Here is a 16,123-nt window from a genome sequence, read left to right as displayed (position 1 = left end):
ATGCTTAGATATATATTAAGTTAATGCATTCATTTTTTTTTTGTTAAATAGATGTAATATGTTTAGTTCCTTTTTGTAGTATAATTAAGGTAACCTTGATACCAAAGTACAGGATGAATTAGAAAAAATACTGGATGGGGTGAAACCTACAAAGAAAGCTGTTCATGTGAGGAGGGGAAGGAAGGTTCCAGATAAGTAAAGCAAGAGCCATCCACTGCTAACCAACACCCTTTCACAGTTTATCTTAAAACTCATCGAACTAACTTCACTGCCTTCTCTTTTATTCCATCTACTTACTTCTGTCCTTTGGAACAATCCCCCCCACACACACACTCTGCCTTTCCCAAAGATTACAACCCTTTATGATCGATCTTTGGGAAAGATTTCAAAGGGATTATAACTGTTCAAGCAAAATGTGAATAGTCTCCTCCTCTTTTCTATTCCTCTTGCCCACACTAGTGCCATGTATGGCCACAAGACCGTGTGTGGACTAGATATTAAAAAAAAAAAAAAATTACCTACTATCATTGTGTGGTTGGGTTGCACCAATTTCCATATAAGTCTTCAAGTTGCATTCTTGGCATATCCCCCATAATTAGTTACTAATGACACTCTCCTTTTATTGGTTGAAAAGATCTAAGTTCAGTATGGGAGGAAAATGCATGAAGGCTTTTTAACTAAAGATCGAGTTAGCCATCTTATATAGAGGTGAATTTTCCTCCTAGAAAGTTCCATTTATTGTTCTTTGTAATATGCATGCTAACAAGAAAACACATCCACTTCACAGAACATAACCCATCTCATAGCCAAAATCTAAACAACCAACCCAACAGCTCTCCTGTTCAGGTTTAGATTGTGTTCTTTTGGATATGAAGTCAGTGACATCATATCAAATGATTGTAATAAAAGGATGGATGGCATTGTATTATGGAACTTTGTCAAATACAACTATAAGTTTGTACCACTCTTTCTGTCAAATGATATAAGCATCATTATAGTGAATCTGTAGGAATCATGAAAATAATTTGCTATAAATGTTACAGAACTCATTCTCAGTAGATATTGATAAGGATATTCAGTTGAGTACCTATGTCAGCAATGTTTAGCTGGTGTATCAGGATCTTCCTCCTGCTCCAAGAATAGATTGTCTCTTGAATGTTTCAGTTTTTTCAAAAGGAAATACTATAAGATGTGTAAGGAGATCAATTTTCAACATACCAGATATAAACTGTTACTGAAATCTACTAGTGGTGTGTAGGATATTGAATTTGAAAGGCTTCTTGCTTGATGATTTATATCCCTGTATTATTTTTACAGTATATTTACATGAGAATTTAGAATGCAACACATGATTTTATACCAAACAAAGTAACTGATTTAGTGTACTACTTGTGATGAATGAATACGAGTACTGCCTGAAATTGGAGGAAAAGGAAATAACATTGTTTCTTTGAAAATAAACCAGCAGCACCACCACATATGGGTACAAAATAGTATTTCTTTATGATGCCTTTAGTGTCTTTAAATTGATATAATCACCGTGCAGTCTGTTAATGCATATTTTAAAAGTAACGAAAGAAATTGTTCTTGAAACTTGGAATGTTGTGTTATTCATAAATATTGTGGCAGCAGTATGAAATGGTTGATTAGTTTTTGAAAAATGTCAAAAATACAAGAAGATAGAAAAAGAAAAATACAAGAATGCTGACCTGGTTGAGCAAGTAGTTAGCATATCTGCTCTCCAGCCAAAGGGTTGTGGGTTTGAGTCCCGCTGTGGGCATGGATGTCTGTGAAAATATTAGTGGTGGTATTGGGCAATGGATGGCGTTGTAGATGATGCAGTCTGCTGTAGTTGGATTCAGTGGTGGAGATGGAAAGTTGTGCAGTAGGTGCTCTCCCTCGATGAGTCTTTGGACTCCTTGGAGGTGTCACATAATAATAATAATATGGATTTTTGGGCATATTCTGCACCTTCCAATACATTACCTATGAAATTCATGCTTTGTAACTTTGCAATCTCACAGTACTTTTAAAATCTGTAACGTTTCAAAAGGCAAGCATTGTTTTTCTTGTTGGTATAAAATAATGGTAGCTACTTACTATCAAGAACCTAGTTCAGTTGATATAGATGAAGCCCTTTGGTTGGAAAGACCTGGGTTGGATTCCCGTCAGCACTGATTGCAGTCATGGATATTGCCCTTAGGGGATGCAGCAGAGGAGTGACAAACTGGCTGCATTAATTCATTGTAAGCCTCTCATTGAAATCTACTTATTTATTAGTTATTATGAAATCTACATAACTAATAAGTAAGTACTACGTAGCATGCTGAATATTTATTATCCATCCTTGACATAAGGTTCAGTACCAACCAAGCTGAACCCTTTCAACTCTTCAATTTTTTTTCTTTAATTACATATTACAACTATCATGAGTTTGTTTTCTGAGAATTTGTTTTAGACAGTAAATCCTGTCCTTCTCATCTGTCAACCTTCCTAAGGGACAGATGAGAAGGATAGAATTTACTATCTAAAACAAATTCTCAGAAAACAAACTCGTGATAGTTGTAATATGTAATTAAAGAAAAAAAAATTGAAGAGTTGAAAGGATTCAGCTTGGTTGGTATTGAACCTTATGTCAAGGATGGATAATAAATATTCAGCATGCTACGTAGTACTTACTTAATAGTTATTATGTAGATTTCATGTACTATCTATCATAACATCCTGTACATCCTCTGAAGATACTGTACTTGGATTTTGATAATGATGACGTTAATAAATGTCCATTGTTATTCATGCAAATAGTTCTTGTATTTGAATGCTCAAATGCTTCAAAAATGATTGAAGGTTTATAAAGTTAGTGCCTTTTGCCACAATTTTGCAGTCATAAAATCTGTCCAAGAGGTAGTGCAGCACATACTTTGCTAGTTCTTTACACTTTTGAAACTGTTTCAGAGGACATACATTGTCTGTTATACATATAATATAATAATATTTTTAATCCTTTTTATAAAAAAATAATCTTAACTTGTAACAAATGCTCATCACATAAAAAAATATATATATGCAAACATAAAGTATATAGCAAAATATTTTGATCTGAAATTTACATCTCAACTTGATTTCAAGAGATATGAACCACATGCTGGAGTAGTACAGTAAATATAAAGTTGATGATATACAATTAAAAAAAAATTACAATTAAATTTTTAAAAAGGGAACAGTTGTTCCTGTTTTCAAGTGAGGACAATGTAGCAGTGTTTCAGCATTCTCTTGAATAAATGCTCAAATTTAAAACTGAACTGATGTAAAAAGGTCTTTAACTAGAAGATTATGTGGTCAATGTCCTCGGTGCAGAGCTAGAGCAGACTTTTCTGCATTATACATGGAGAGAGAGAATGTAGGATTGATGTCTTAGCGGAGTGCCCTCCCTCCTCAAAATACAAGGAAAGACAGTCATAAGGAATCTGGTAAATATTGCAAAGGAAAGAGGAGACTTTATTTTTGAAAAATAAGGGAGGAGAGTTTATTAAGAAGAAAGTTTAGTAGGCACTAAATTATATATATATATATAAATTAGGATCTTTGAAATTAAGTCAGAGATTCTGGCAGTGTATTGGATTGGGACTGTGTGTGTGTACAGGTTTGGAGTTCTCAGGAATTGACTCATATTTATTAACAGGGTACAGGATTTTCTTTGGGTTTCAACCAATCTTCTGCATAATTCTTTTGATGCTGTCAAATTTTCGTTTAAGTTCATGGAGGTTAGAGCAGACAACGTGTGCTCCATTAACAAGCATTTTGATAATGCTTCATTTTTTAGATAGATGAGGTGCAGAGCCTTGCTGCATGTATTAGTCTGTGAAGTTTATGATATACAGTATTCCAGGCTGAGGGATGTCCAGGAATTCTAATTTTATTTTTTGCATGGTGAATTTGATCTGAGGGTGTAGGCTGTTAATTCTGGTAAGGTGAGCTTAGAGTAGCTTTAAACAGGACTCCTATCCTATAGTTGACCTTCTACCCTTTGTGGTTGAGTCACCAATTTTCTCTCTAGTTACTCACTACATGTCATTTAGAGATTTCCCAACCAATGCAGTATTACCCAGGAATCCATACCTTACAAGCTCTTTCTTCCTGTACATAAATGATCTTCTCTCACTAACCAGGGAAAGATCCAAATGATGTGAAAAATCTACGACCTATCTCCTTGCTTTGCTCCATCTTGAAGCTCTTTGAAAGAATTCTCCTTAAAAGAATTTCACCACTCATCGAAAAAGCACTCCCGATTGAAAAAGCAGGCTTCAGGCCAGGAAGAAGTTGCTGTGACCAGGACCTGGCCCTGACAACACAGATTGAAGCAGGCTTCCAGAAGAAACTGAAATCTGGAGCCACTTTCATTGACCTAACATCAGCTTATGACTCAGTCTGGATCAGGGGCCTACTCCTAAAGCTAGGGAATATAAGGTGCAAAAAAACTTTCCAGCTTTTTGAATCCATTCTCTCCAACAGAAAGATCCGGGTCCATATTGGCGGGAAAAAAAGAGCAGGCCCAGATCCCTTCACAACAGTCTCCCACAGGGCTCTGTGTTATCCCCTTTACTTTTTAACATCTACGTGTACAACACTTATCACATACCAACTCAAGCAAGTATATACGCTGATGACCTAGCGATCCTACATCAATCTACCCTTTTTGCCAACCTGGAATCAATCTTGAACACAGACCTGAACATCCTGGAAGAGTATTTCAAGCAGTGGTACTTGAAACCAAATCCAACAAAAACTGTATCCACAGTATTTCACCTGAACAGTGCAGAGGCGAATCGACACCCCAACCTTTCTTGCTGTGGAAAAATGGTACAACACGAGCCTCATCCGAAATATCTTGGAGTGAGCCTGGACAGAAGCCTAACCTATAAAAGGCACATCACCAACCTATCCAACAAAATTAAAACGAGAAACAATATCATTTCAAAGCTTGCTGGAACAACCTGGGGTTGTGGTGCAGAAGTCCTAAGGTTGTCTGCACTAGCCCTCGCATTCTCTGCAGCAGAATATTGTGCCCCTGTCTGGGAAAGAAGTGCATACAAACATTATAGACACCCAGCTGAACTCTACCATGTGCACAATTAGTGGGACAGTGAGAAGCACCCCTCTCTTCTGGCTGCCTGTCCTATCTAACATTGCTCCACCAAACATACGGAGAAGACAAGCCTCAATTAAAGATTTTAATAAAGCAATGAGCAACCCACTCCTGCACCAGACTCATAAATCCACCTGGTCTTCGCCTAAAATCTAGAAAGCCTCTGGTCCATGGACGAACTCTCTTCAGCTGCCCTGCCATCAACACCTGACATGTGGATAGAATACTGGTCTGACAATCTCACAACAAATGGCTTCCTGGTAGAAGATCCCTGTGTTCTGCAGCCTGGTTTTGCTCTTCCTAGGAAGATTTGGTCATCAATCAACAAGATCAGAACTAACCAGGGCAGATGTGGCTACCTACTACATAAATGGGGGCTGTTAGACCACCCTTATTGTGATTGTTCTCCCATGGCTCTGACAATTACTCATTGTGTACAACTGCCCAAGGTGCCAATTTCATGGTGGTGGCCTACAGGACATCCACAAGGTGACGGGTGAGGCATTGGATTGGTTTCCAGACTGGACATTGATCTGTAGTTGTAATTACTTTTGCTTTTTTTTAAAAAAGGAAGACTTGGAAAGCAGTTTGCCTTTTATGTAATGAACTTTTACATGTTAAGATTTTCATCATTTGTTTCTGGACATTTCACTTGCAGTTTCTCAAAGCCATATGCGTAAATAAACTGACTTCAAATCTATCCATGGCTTTTCTGATGTCAGTACTCCATACTTCTTCATTTGGCAAACTTTGTAATGTCCAACTATTATAAGCCTTGGGATAAACCATTACCAATGTCTTAAACTGCAGTTTGTTATACTTTATTGGACAAGTATGAGCTTGTGGACTTCAATACTGCCAATGTTTTGGCAGGACTGAAGTCCCATCTAATTTATTTGACTGGAGAAGGGGGGGGGGGTCTTACATCACTTTTCATAGCATTCAGTAATACCCAATATCCGAACATGAACAGATCTTTTCTTGAGCTGATCTGCATTTCCAGCTTTTTGTGACATAGGTGTATCTCAGCACTCTGCAACCACCAAAAAACAGTATTTTTTCATTCAAGGTACTATCTATTAATTGGTACAGCTGTGAACTCTGTGGATTCCAAGTCTGCCCAGTGATGGAACACTGCTCACACGTTTGAGATGGTGCACCTGGATCTTTTATGGGATTTCCTGATGCTCTTCAGTTGTACTCAAATGTCAGAGCACAGCATGTGAATACAATTGAAGAGATTCCATAAGGAATATGAAGGCTGTCTAAGTTTAGTATTCTTCTGATGCCTCCTTTGGTTTTTCAGCAAGAAGACATAGTGCTCACTTTCTAGTATGGGAGGAGGCGGTTTGCTTTGGTCATCCATGCAGAGTTCAAAGGAAAAGTGATGCCACGAGGTCAGCTTTCTAATACTGATGTCATCTGAATAAGAGAGGTGGCATGAAGTGTTCAGAAATGTATGTGATCAGGAGTTGCATATGATATCTTTTGCAAGGAACCAGGAGGATACAGCTGTGATTTGGACTAGAGTCGAGTTTTCTGTTTTATGCTTTTATGAAGATGGATTTGCAAATAGCTGTTTAGCATTTATTGTGTACATCAGCATAGCTGAAATATAACCAGGGTTCTTGTGGCAAGTTTTTTTTTTTTTTATTTTCTTCAACTGTTTTGGTGCACCTGTTAAATTTGAATCAGGACGTGAAAAGTAGACAAGAATTTTGAATAGAATGGGAAATGAAGGCCTTGAGAGCTGTATAGTTGAGTTGACTTCTGTGGAGGGAGGACATGCTAGGAATGTTTTTGCTAGTATTACTCCATAATTAAAGATAGTAAACTAATTTTATTGACTACTCAACTACTTGCATGAAAATCTTTTGTTTCACATCATCAGAATTCCGTGAATCAACTAAAAAAATAAGGAATAACAGTTACCATGCATAATGAAAATATTTGAACATCAATAACAATGGAAAGCATGCATTTGCTGTAATGTTCATTGGTTTGTGAACTGCTATATATTACGGGAGCTACATTCATGCTGTGATGAAATTAGACAGACCGGATCTAAAATCATCCCCCCCCCCTTGTGTTGCACTCTAGAGGATCTTTCATAATTTCAGCTGATTCTTTGATCACTCTTGAAAAAAAATCTGTAATCTATGTGGAGCAGTTTTGTTTGTTACCATGATACTTGATGTTTTGTTTTAAGTTGTATTTGCTGTCAGTTCTGATTTGTGTGTTCTTTTGTTCCCATCATCCTTGAAGTGTTCAGATTGGCATACCTCTCCTGACTTGCCTGCCTGTCCCATATAGTGTAAACTAAACTAAAGCTGATCTTGTAAACAGCTGGGAGCAGGTTATTAGAGATCTTGATGGTGGGTAGATAGCAACATTTATATTTTGTTAATGCAGCATCCTTGCTATTTTATCTGTGACTAACTGACTACATATGGGAGAATCACTGCTCCTCTAATCTGTTTTCCCATTCATCTGATTGTCATGGTGGTTGACTTGGAATTTTTTTTTTTATTATTATTAATATTCTATTGTAACCATTCTTTGGTAGGATGGAACTCAGATGTTTCATCTCTTGGTTTCTTTTATCTATATTAGTAGAAATTCTTTAAGTCCTATTGCAGGAAGATATTGTAGATCTTGTTTTTCCAGCTGAAATATCCTCCCGGTTGTATAACAAACATCTTCATCACATCAGGACGGAAATAACCGTAAAAAAAAAAAAAAAAAAAAAAAAAAAAAAAAAAAAAAAAAAAAACGAATGCTGTCAGACAATGGAATGTTGGTAAATAGAGAAACACTGTCAAAACTGACTAAAACGTTTAGATTCCTGTATTGAAATATCCTTGTTTTCTCCTCCCTTTCCCCAACAAGATATGAATTCTTGATAATGATCTAGATTGTTCAATACAGTGCTTAATAGATGTGAAAAAACTTTCTAATTCTATTACGTGAGATAATGAATAATCGATAGAATTCACAATGGATCTTAAAGGACAACCTTTGTTGTTGATTTTTGGAGGACCATATAAACAAGTTCTTCCAAAGAGTGCTAACTTCTTCCGAGTATATCCATCCAAGCTAATTTCAAGGAACTTATTTAATTGTCTGATCTATGTTTTGGGGGAGTTATATTTAAATTCTTGATAGGTTTAGGTATTCTGTGAAAGCAGATTTATCTTCCTCTCATATTCCTCCTTATCCATTACAACTAAATCTTTTCCTTTATTTTGGAATAGATAGATATATGATATGTGGCTCTTTGGTTTTGGTGAAAGCATTGCACATCTGGTAGTAGATAAATTATGTGGAGGTAATTTTTTTATTCAAGATATTGGAGGAGTGAAAGACTGGGTGTTAATCATTATGGATGGTTGTAATGCCAAAATAGGAAAGGAAAGAATAAGTTCTGTTTTTGGCCCATATGGATATGGCATAAGAAATGATAGAGGTGATAGATGTATTGAATTTTGTTTTAAACATAAATTGATAATTGCAAATTATCAATTTGATTTAATATTTCTTTTTATGAACAGAAAGAAAAAGCAAGGTATACTTAGAGATCTCCTGATGGTACATATACTGATCAAATAGATTTGATTATGATCAGTCAGATATATAGAAATGGAATAACCAATGCAAAAGTTATGCCAAGTGTCCACTGTGGATCAGACCACACACTTGTGAGAATTACATAAAGTTAAAAAAGATAACTAACAGATTTAGAACATTCAAGTGGAATACAGATAAATTAAATAACAGTAACACGAAGACTTTATTTCAGAATAATATAGCACACTGTATTGAAAAGAAAGAAGACCACAACAAATGGATCAAGATAAAAGAAGCAATATTGTCTGCAGGAGAAAAATGTATTGGAAAACAAAGTTAATTTTAAAAAACATGGATGACTGAAAGGATACTAGAACTAATGGATAAAAACGAACCTGGAAAAATAACCTCAATGGAAATGAAGAATATGAAAGATTGGATAGACAAATAACTAAATCTAAAGAAAAAAACATAGATGGATCAATAATAATTGCTGAGAAGTAGAGAAATTAGATAAAGAAAATAAATTGTAAAGTTGTATTCAAAAATAAAATTTCTTAATAATCAAGAGAAAATAACAAGTCAAGAGTTAAAAAAAAAAAAAAAAATAATAATAATAATAATAAGAATGTTATTATAAATCCAGAAGACAGGATACAAAGATGGAAAGAATACCTAACAGAACTGGATAATGACTATGGGCCTGGTAAGCCTACAATCAGTGTTCATTCAAAAAATCCAGGTATATGAGGTGTGACAATTTAATTCCCAGAATGCACCTGTAAAAAAAAAAAAAAACTACATTCGGAACTTTACATTGGTGGCTACTGTCCCCTTCGAAGTAGTCCCCTTGTGCATTTATACACTGGTTTAGATGGTGTTCCCACTTTTGGAAACAGACCTGGAACTCTTTTTCTGGAATACTCTAGTTCCTTTATCACATTATGCTGGATATCAGCGATCACTTTCAGAAAATCTTTATCCTTTTAGCGCAGTCTTTAATTTTGAAAACAGCCAGAAATTACAGGGAGCTAAGTCGGGCGAATAAGCAGGAAGACCTAATTCGGTAATTTATTTTTGGGGCCAGAAACTCTCTCACTATGGCTTGGCGCATTGTCGTGATGGATGATCCACTTGTCAGGCCACAATTCAGGTCTTTTTGTCCAAACAGAATCTCTTAATCTTTTCAGCACCTCTAAATAGCATTGTTGGTTGACTGTTTGTCCCTGTTCAGTGAATTCATAGTAGACTATTCCCTTGTGATCAAAGAAACACACCAGCATGGTCTTGAACGTGATGTGCTTGCTTTTTCAGATGTGGCAAACTAGAGATTTTCCACTGCATGCTCTGGTGTTTTGTTTCAGGATTGTACTGGAAGCACCAGGTTTTGTCAACCATAATTACTCAGAAACATGCTTATTTGCAGAAAGATCAGTTGTGACTTGAGGTCTCTGCTGCTTATGTTCCTCTGTCAACTTCCGAGGCACAAACTTTGCAGAAATATTTTTCATACCCAATTCTTCAGTTAAAATTACCCTGACTGTTTCTCAATTCATTTCAGTTCATCAGCCATTAATCACACATTTAATCATCTGTCAGACCATACCAAATCTCATACTATGTTCACATTTACTTCCGTCATTTTTGTTTTTGGCTGCCCACTTCTGGGGTTGTCGTTCACATCTTCTCGTCCACCTTTGAATCTCTTATGCCACTCAAAGACAATAGAATTTTTCAGAGCATCCACATCATATGCCACTTTCAACAGCTCCAATGTTTCAATAGCAGTTTTGCTGATTTTCACACAAAATTTAACATTAGCACGCTGCTCCAAATTTTGATGACATTCTTATGCCAAAGTTTACACGTAGATGTATTTTTTTGTTTGGCTTGAAGTTTATGCATGCATTAGATCAGGCGTTCCCAACCCTATGCCTGCAGGCACCATGGCGCCTGTCGACCAATTTGTGTGCCCGCCGCTGTTCAACCATCTGCTGTATGGTTTAAAATAATCACGTGCACATCACGCAACAATTCATGGCATGCTATATGACGCATGTGTTAATGACACGTGACGAGTATTAAACGCATACAATGTAAAGTAGACACACATTCAAAGTTGTTCATTATCTGTTGCTAGTTATATATACGCATAATTTTAACGGTGTCTTGTACTTAAATTTTTGAAATATTTTGATTTTTAATCCTAAAATGAGTGAATCAAGTAAAAGACAATGGACCTATAATTTTAACACTGACTGGGAGGATACATATTGTTTCGTTAATTTTAAAGGTAATTGTGTTTGTTTGTTGTGCAACAGTAGCATTGCAATTCCAAAAAAACATAATATTGAACATCACTTCTAGACAATGCATGCCACTTTTAATACGAATTATCCACTTAAATCTAAAATAAGAATGAAAAAAATAAATCGACTAAAATTGAACCTGTCTGCCCAACAGTCGGTTTTCACTAGACATGTGGTAACATCTAAAAATGCCACTATTGCTTCTTTAAAAATTTCTCACATGCTTGCAAAGAAGAAGAAAACGTTCAAAGATCTCCTTTTTTATCAATCCTTTAACTTGCCAAGTAAATATAATGGAAATAGCTGCATGCATTGCAAAGCTTGTTCAAGTAAATACTGAAGAACTGGAGCTAGAAAATTTGGATCTTCAGAATGACATTACGCTAAAATACCATATAACAGATGAAAACTTCTGGAATCTAGTGGATAGAGAAAAGTTTATGTTCTTAAAAAGAGCAGCGTACAAGATAATCATTTTTCGGTTCCACATACCTTTGCCAATCATTGTTTTCAACCATGAATATCATAAAATCAAAATATAGATCACGACTTACTGATGAGCACCTTGATGATTGCTTAAGAACTGGAATATCATCATATTCTCCTAATTATGAAGCACTGGCCAATGAAATGCAATGCCAAAGATCACACTAACTTACATATATATATATATATATATATATTTAAATTTTTATATAATGTAAACTTTTAAGTAATAAAACATTTGATTATAATGTAAACTTTGTATGTATTCATTTAACAAATGAATTCAAAAAATTTGCTTGCAAAAATAAATGGTGCCCGTTGCCCTATTGGTATTTTAGAATGTGCTCTAGGAAACAAAAAGATTGGGAACCCCTGCATGATAAAGCATGTACAAACAAAGCGATTACTCACGTGACTCCAACCAAATCACCACATGGGCAACACTACACTGCCGTTCTGGGAATTGTCACACCTTGTACTTAAAGAAGAAACAGTAAGTGTAATAAAAGAACTACCTAATGGCAAAATGACTGGATGTGAGGGAATATCAGCTGAGTTAATAAGACATAAGGGGAAAAGGAAAAGATTTTTTAGTAGAAATAATACAGAATATATGATACAGGCATACTACCAGGAGACTTCATAAAATCTATTTGCATTCTGTTACCAAAAAAAAAAAGCATAATGCAGCAGAATATAAAGATTTTAGAACAATTAGTATCATATCCCATACTTGAGAAATATGATGGGAATCACAATTGAAAATAATAATAAAATAAAAAGTTTTCTAGAATTAAATACCATATAAGTGAACAACAAAAAAGATTCATGCCAGAAAAAAAAAGTACAATTAATGTCATTTATAAAGACATTCAAATAAAAAATAAAAAAAAAAGACATCAGAAGACACAACTTATAAATAACATTAATAATGAAACAATAGATATCAAAAGAGGAGTGAGACAAGGGTGTATAATATCTCCTATACTTTTCAATATATATAATGAAATGATAATGAAAGAATATGAAGAAATTAAAATGGGAATAAAAGTTAATAGCATTAGAACTAACAATATTTGATTTGGCATTCATAATGAAATCAAAAATAGTGTTATGAAATATGGTTGAAATACTAATCAAAAAGAGTCAGAATTATGGCTTAGTATTAAATACAGATAAAACCAAATATATTGCAATAAGCAAAAAACAGCAACATAACACAAACTTAAGACTATCAACAGGATTTTGAAAATGTTCAAAATGTAAAGGCTTATAATTATTTAGTGGTAATGATTACAGAAGATGGAACAACAATTATGGAAATAAAAATCAAGAATAGCTAAGGCAAAAGAAGCATTCTGGAATAATAAATTACTAACGACCTTTGGAATAAACAGACTAAAATAAGAATAATAAAATCCTATGTATGGTTCACATTATGGATGTGAGACATGGACATTTTCAAAATCCATAATCAAGAAATTGCAGGCCTTTAAGATGTAGTGCTATAGGAGAGCACTTGATGCAAGAAGAAATCATTTCAAATCACTTGAAAGATGGTACAAAACTATGTAGAATTTGGATTTTACATCTGGTAGGAAAAGCTGGAACCTTGAAAACTGGGGTTACCTCTGACTACACCTCATAAAGCCCAAACTCTAAAACAGAAATAAGTGAGGAGTATATTAGCCTCAAGTCGAGAATCATCTCACCTAGAAATAAAATCAAGAATAACTAAGGTAAAAGAAGCATTCCTAAATAATAAATTACTAATGACCTCTGGAATAAACAGACTAAAATCAACAATAATAAAATCCTATATATAGTCCTAGTCCTCATTGAATTATGGATGTGAGACTTGGACATATACGAAATCCATAATGTAGAAAACGCAAGCCTTTGAGATGTGGTGCTATAGGAGAGCACTGAAGATTTCTTGGAATGAGAAAAAAACTAATGAAGGGGTATTGAAGTTAATGGGAACCAAAAGTGCACTCATGGAAGACCTTATAAAGAAAAAGTGCAAGATGGCAGGATCCATATTAAGAGGATCAACAGGGAAAACATCTTTGAAAATACTGGAGGGAAAATTAGATGGAAGAAGATCTCCTGGTAGAGCGAGAATTTCTTGGGTTGATGATGTGAAGAAATGGATGCGTAACAAGAGCTATTACAAGATCAAAATAATGTTCAAGGATCGGACACTGGCGTACCATGATTGTTAGCCTCCAAATTGGAGAAGCTACTTAAGAAGAATTTTCTTCTAAAAAGTGAGGCAGCATCTTCAAAATGTAGTTTGTTAGCATTGTCACTTGAAAGATTCACTATTCTGCAAAAATATAATGTGCAAAATGGATTTAGGTATGACAGCAAAATCATCATAACCTTTAGCTAGTACAATACTCTCAAGCATCCAGAAATATTAATTGCCCATTTATTAGTAGGAATATGTCGAGCAGTAAATTTTAACTTACGATATAACGAATCATATTTTTACACAATTTGTTTGTGGGAAAGTCTTTCACAAGAGCAGGTTAATGAGATGTGAGATGCACAGAATGACCCAGTAATTTGTCATCCATAGGAGCTGAAATCCTTTCAAGACCTGAAATCAATTGTATATTAGATGTTTTTTTTTTTAAGCTGCTCTGAGTTGATTCTGTACCAAGGAAAAATTTGCATGAGTACAAATTTCATGAACTCCAGGCATACTAATTGTCTCCATAAGGTCTAGCAAATGTAGGAATGACTTTTGTGTCACAACATCTTTTTGAGAAAGACAATCCAAGCATGAAGCTTACCATGTAAAACTGAATTTTTCTAACTAGCCTTAGTTTAGAAAATTCTTCACCATGAAGGATAAGTCTAATCTTTAAATGTGCCTGTAGCATAATAACTAGAAAAAATGTGCAATAAATACAGTAATAAACTTAAATGAATAACCACAAATATTTCAATCAACAATACAGGTAATAACTCTCATTACATGCAGATTTCATTATCTGCATTTTTGCATGTATGTGGTTTCATTATTATGCTACATAAGGACTATCATTGTTTCCTCTACAAGGTGTAGAAGCTTCTGCACGTGCACCGGTTTCCTACCCTTGTCTGCTGTGTTCAGTGAGTGTGAAGAAAGTGTCTTTAGTGGAAGAAAGGAAGGTAGAAATCTTCATGATAAGACGAAAGGAAACTACAATATTAAGAGGGTTTAGAACTTTATATGTTCAGAAATCTCTTTAATATAAGAGAGTGAAATCTGGGTGATGTCTTCTGGAGGTCTAGAGATGGTTGTATAAAGCTTAAAGGCTTTCTTAATAAAAGATTGATTGAAGCCATTTTTCACAAAAGCAGATATATATTTGCCTATGACACATAGGCAAAAATTTTACAGCTAATAAATTTATTTTGCATAAGTTTTAGTTTCTGTATTTAATTTTCTAAGTGATAGTTATCTTTTGTAGATAAGAGATAAGAAATTTGTTCATAGGAAAATATGGGGAATTGAGGTAAAACTTCTTTAGAATTTTGCCAGTGGGTTCAGAGATGCCAGAAATATATATGATTGTCATTCTGCAACCCAGTAAAGAATTCTTAGATATTAGAGCATAGAAGTTTTGTCATAATGGATAAGGAGATGAGAGGAAAATACATCTCCTTTTACAGGATTCCTCCACTTATCAAGAAATTAATTATAACCTATCAAAACAGATTAGAAAGTTAAAACTGCTCGATGACATTGCTAGTTATTAGCTATTGGTGTGAAGAAATTGTGCACTCATTTTGAAAGGAAAACTCCTCCCCCTTGCATTTGTGTGATCTTCTAGAATTTGGAATAGAATTTGCAAAGTTGCTTTCACATATATGAAGCACTTATTGGACAGTCTCCAAATCATTATCAAGAATTTTCCATATTTTGTTGAAAAAATCAAAGGTATTGTAATATAGTAATCAAACATTTTAGTCAGTTTTGACATTGCTTCTCTTTTTACCAACATTCTGTTGCCTGACAATATTAGTTTTCTAATATTGTCAGGCAACAGAGCACTTGATGCAGTGAAGATGTGTTTATGCAATCAGGAAATTTCAGCTGGAAAAACAAGATCTATAAACCTATTGAAGGTATGGCCATGTGTGGCTCTCAGTCTCCACGTTTGGTTAATTATTCTTTGACTCATCTGGAAGATACTTTGTTTTTATCCAATCATCCCAAACCTCCTTTTTGGGTTTGCTATGTTGATGACGTTTTTGCTGTCTGGCTCGTTAAAAAAAAATGAACATGTAACCTTCTTGTATCAGATCAAAATCCTTCACCCACTTATTCAGCTCAAAATGGAAAAAAGGAAAGTTGTAGCTAACTCTTCTTGGACATCCTTACTTGCACACCCTCTGGTACTTTATTAACTAGTATTTATCGGAAACCTATCTTTACTGGCAGATATGTAATCAAAAGTTTGCTCATTACACCTCTCAACAAATTGTAGTTGTCAAGTCATTAATTAGATCACATAGTGTTTGCATTTCTTCCTTAGACCTTGAACAAATGCTTCTCACTTTCAAAACTTGAATATAATTAAATCAGTACAACTGCCATCAAATATGAGGGTAACTGACT

General features: G+C 34.8%; 1 protein-coding gene across 1 annotated transcript in view; it reads left to right on the top strand.

The window, feature by feature from the left end:
* The window catches only part of LOC150095679 (calcium-transporting ATPase sarcoplasmic/endoplasmic reticulum type-like), a 382,896-nt gene that overhangs the window by 165,901 nt on the left and 200,872 nt on the right, over positions 1-16,123 (top strand).

The sequence above is a fragment of the Typopeltis vanoorti genome, chromosome 20, assembly GCF_054136105.1.
Source record: "Typopeltis vanoorti isolate ZY-2024b chromosome 20, IOZ_Tvanoo_1.0, whole genome shotgun sequence".
In the NCBI taxonomy this organism is placed as follows: Eukaryota; Metazoa; Arthropoda; class Arachnida; order Uropygi; family Thelyphonidae; genus Typopeltis; species Typopeltis vanoorti.
Note: the sequence above shows the minus strand (reverse complement) of the source record. Positions and strands in the feature narration are given on the sequence as shown.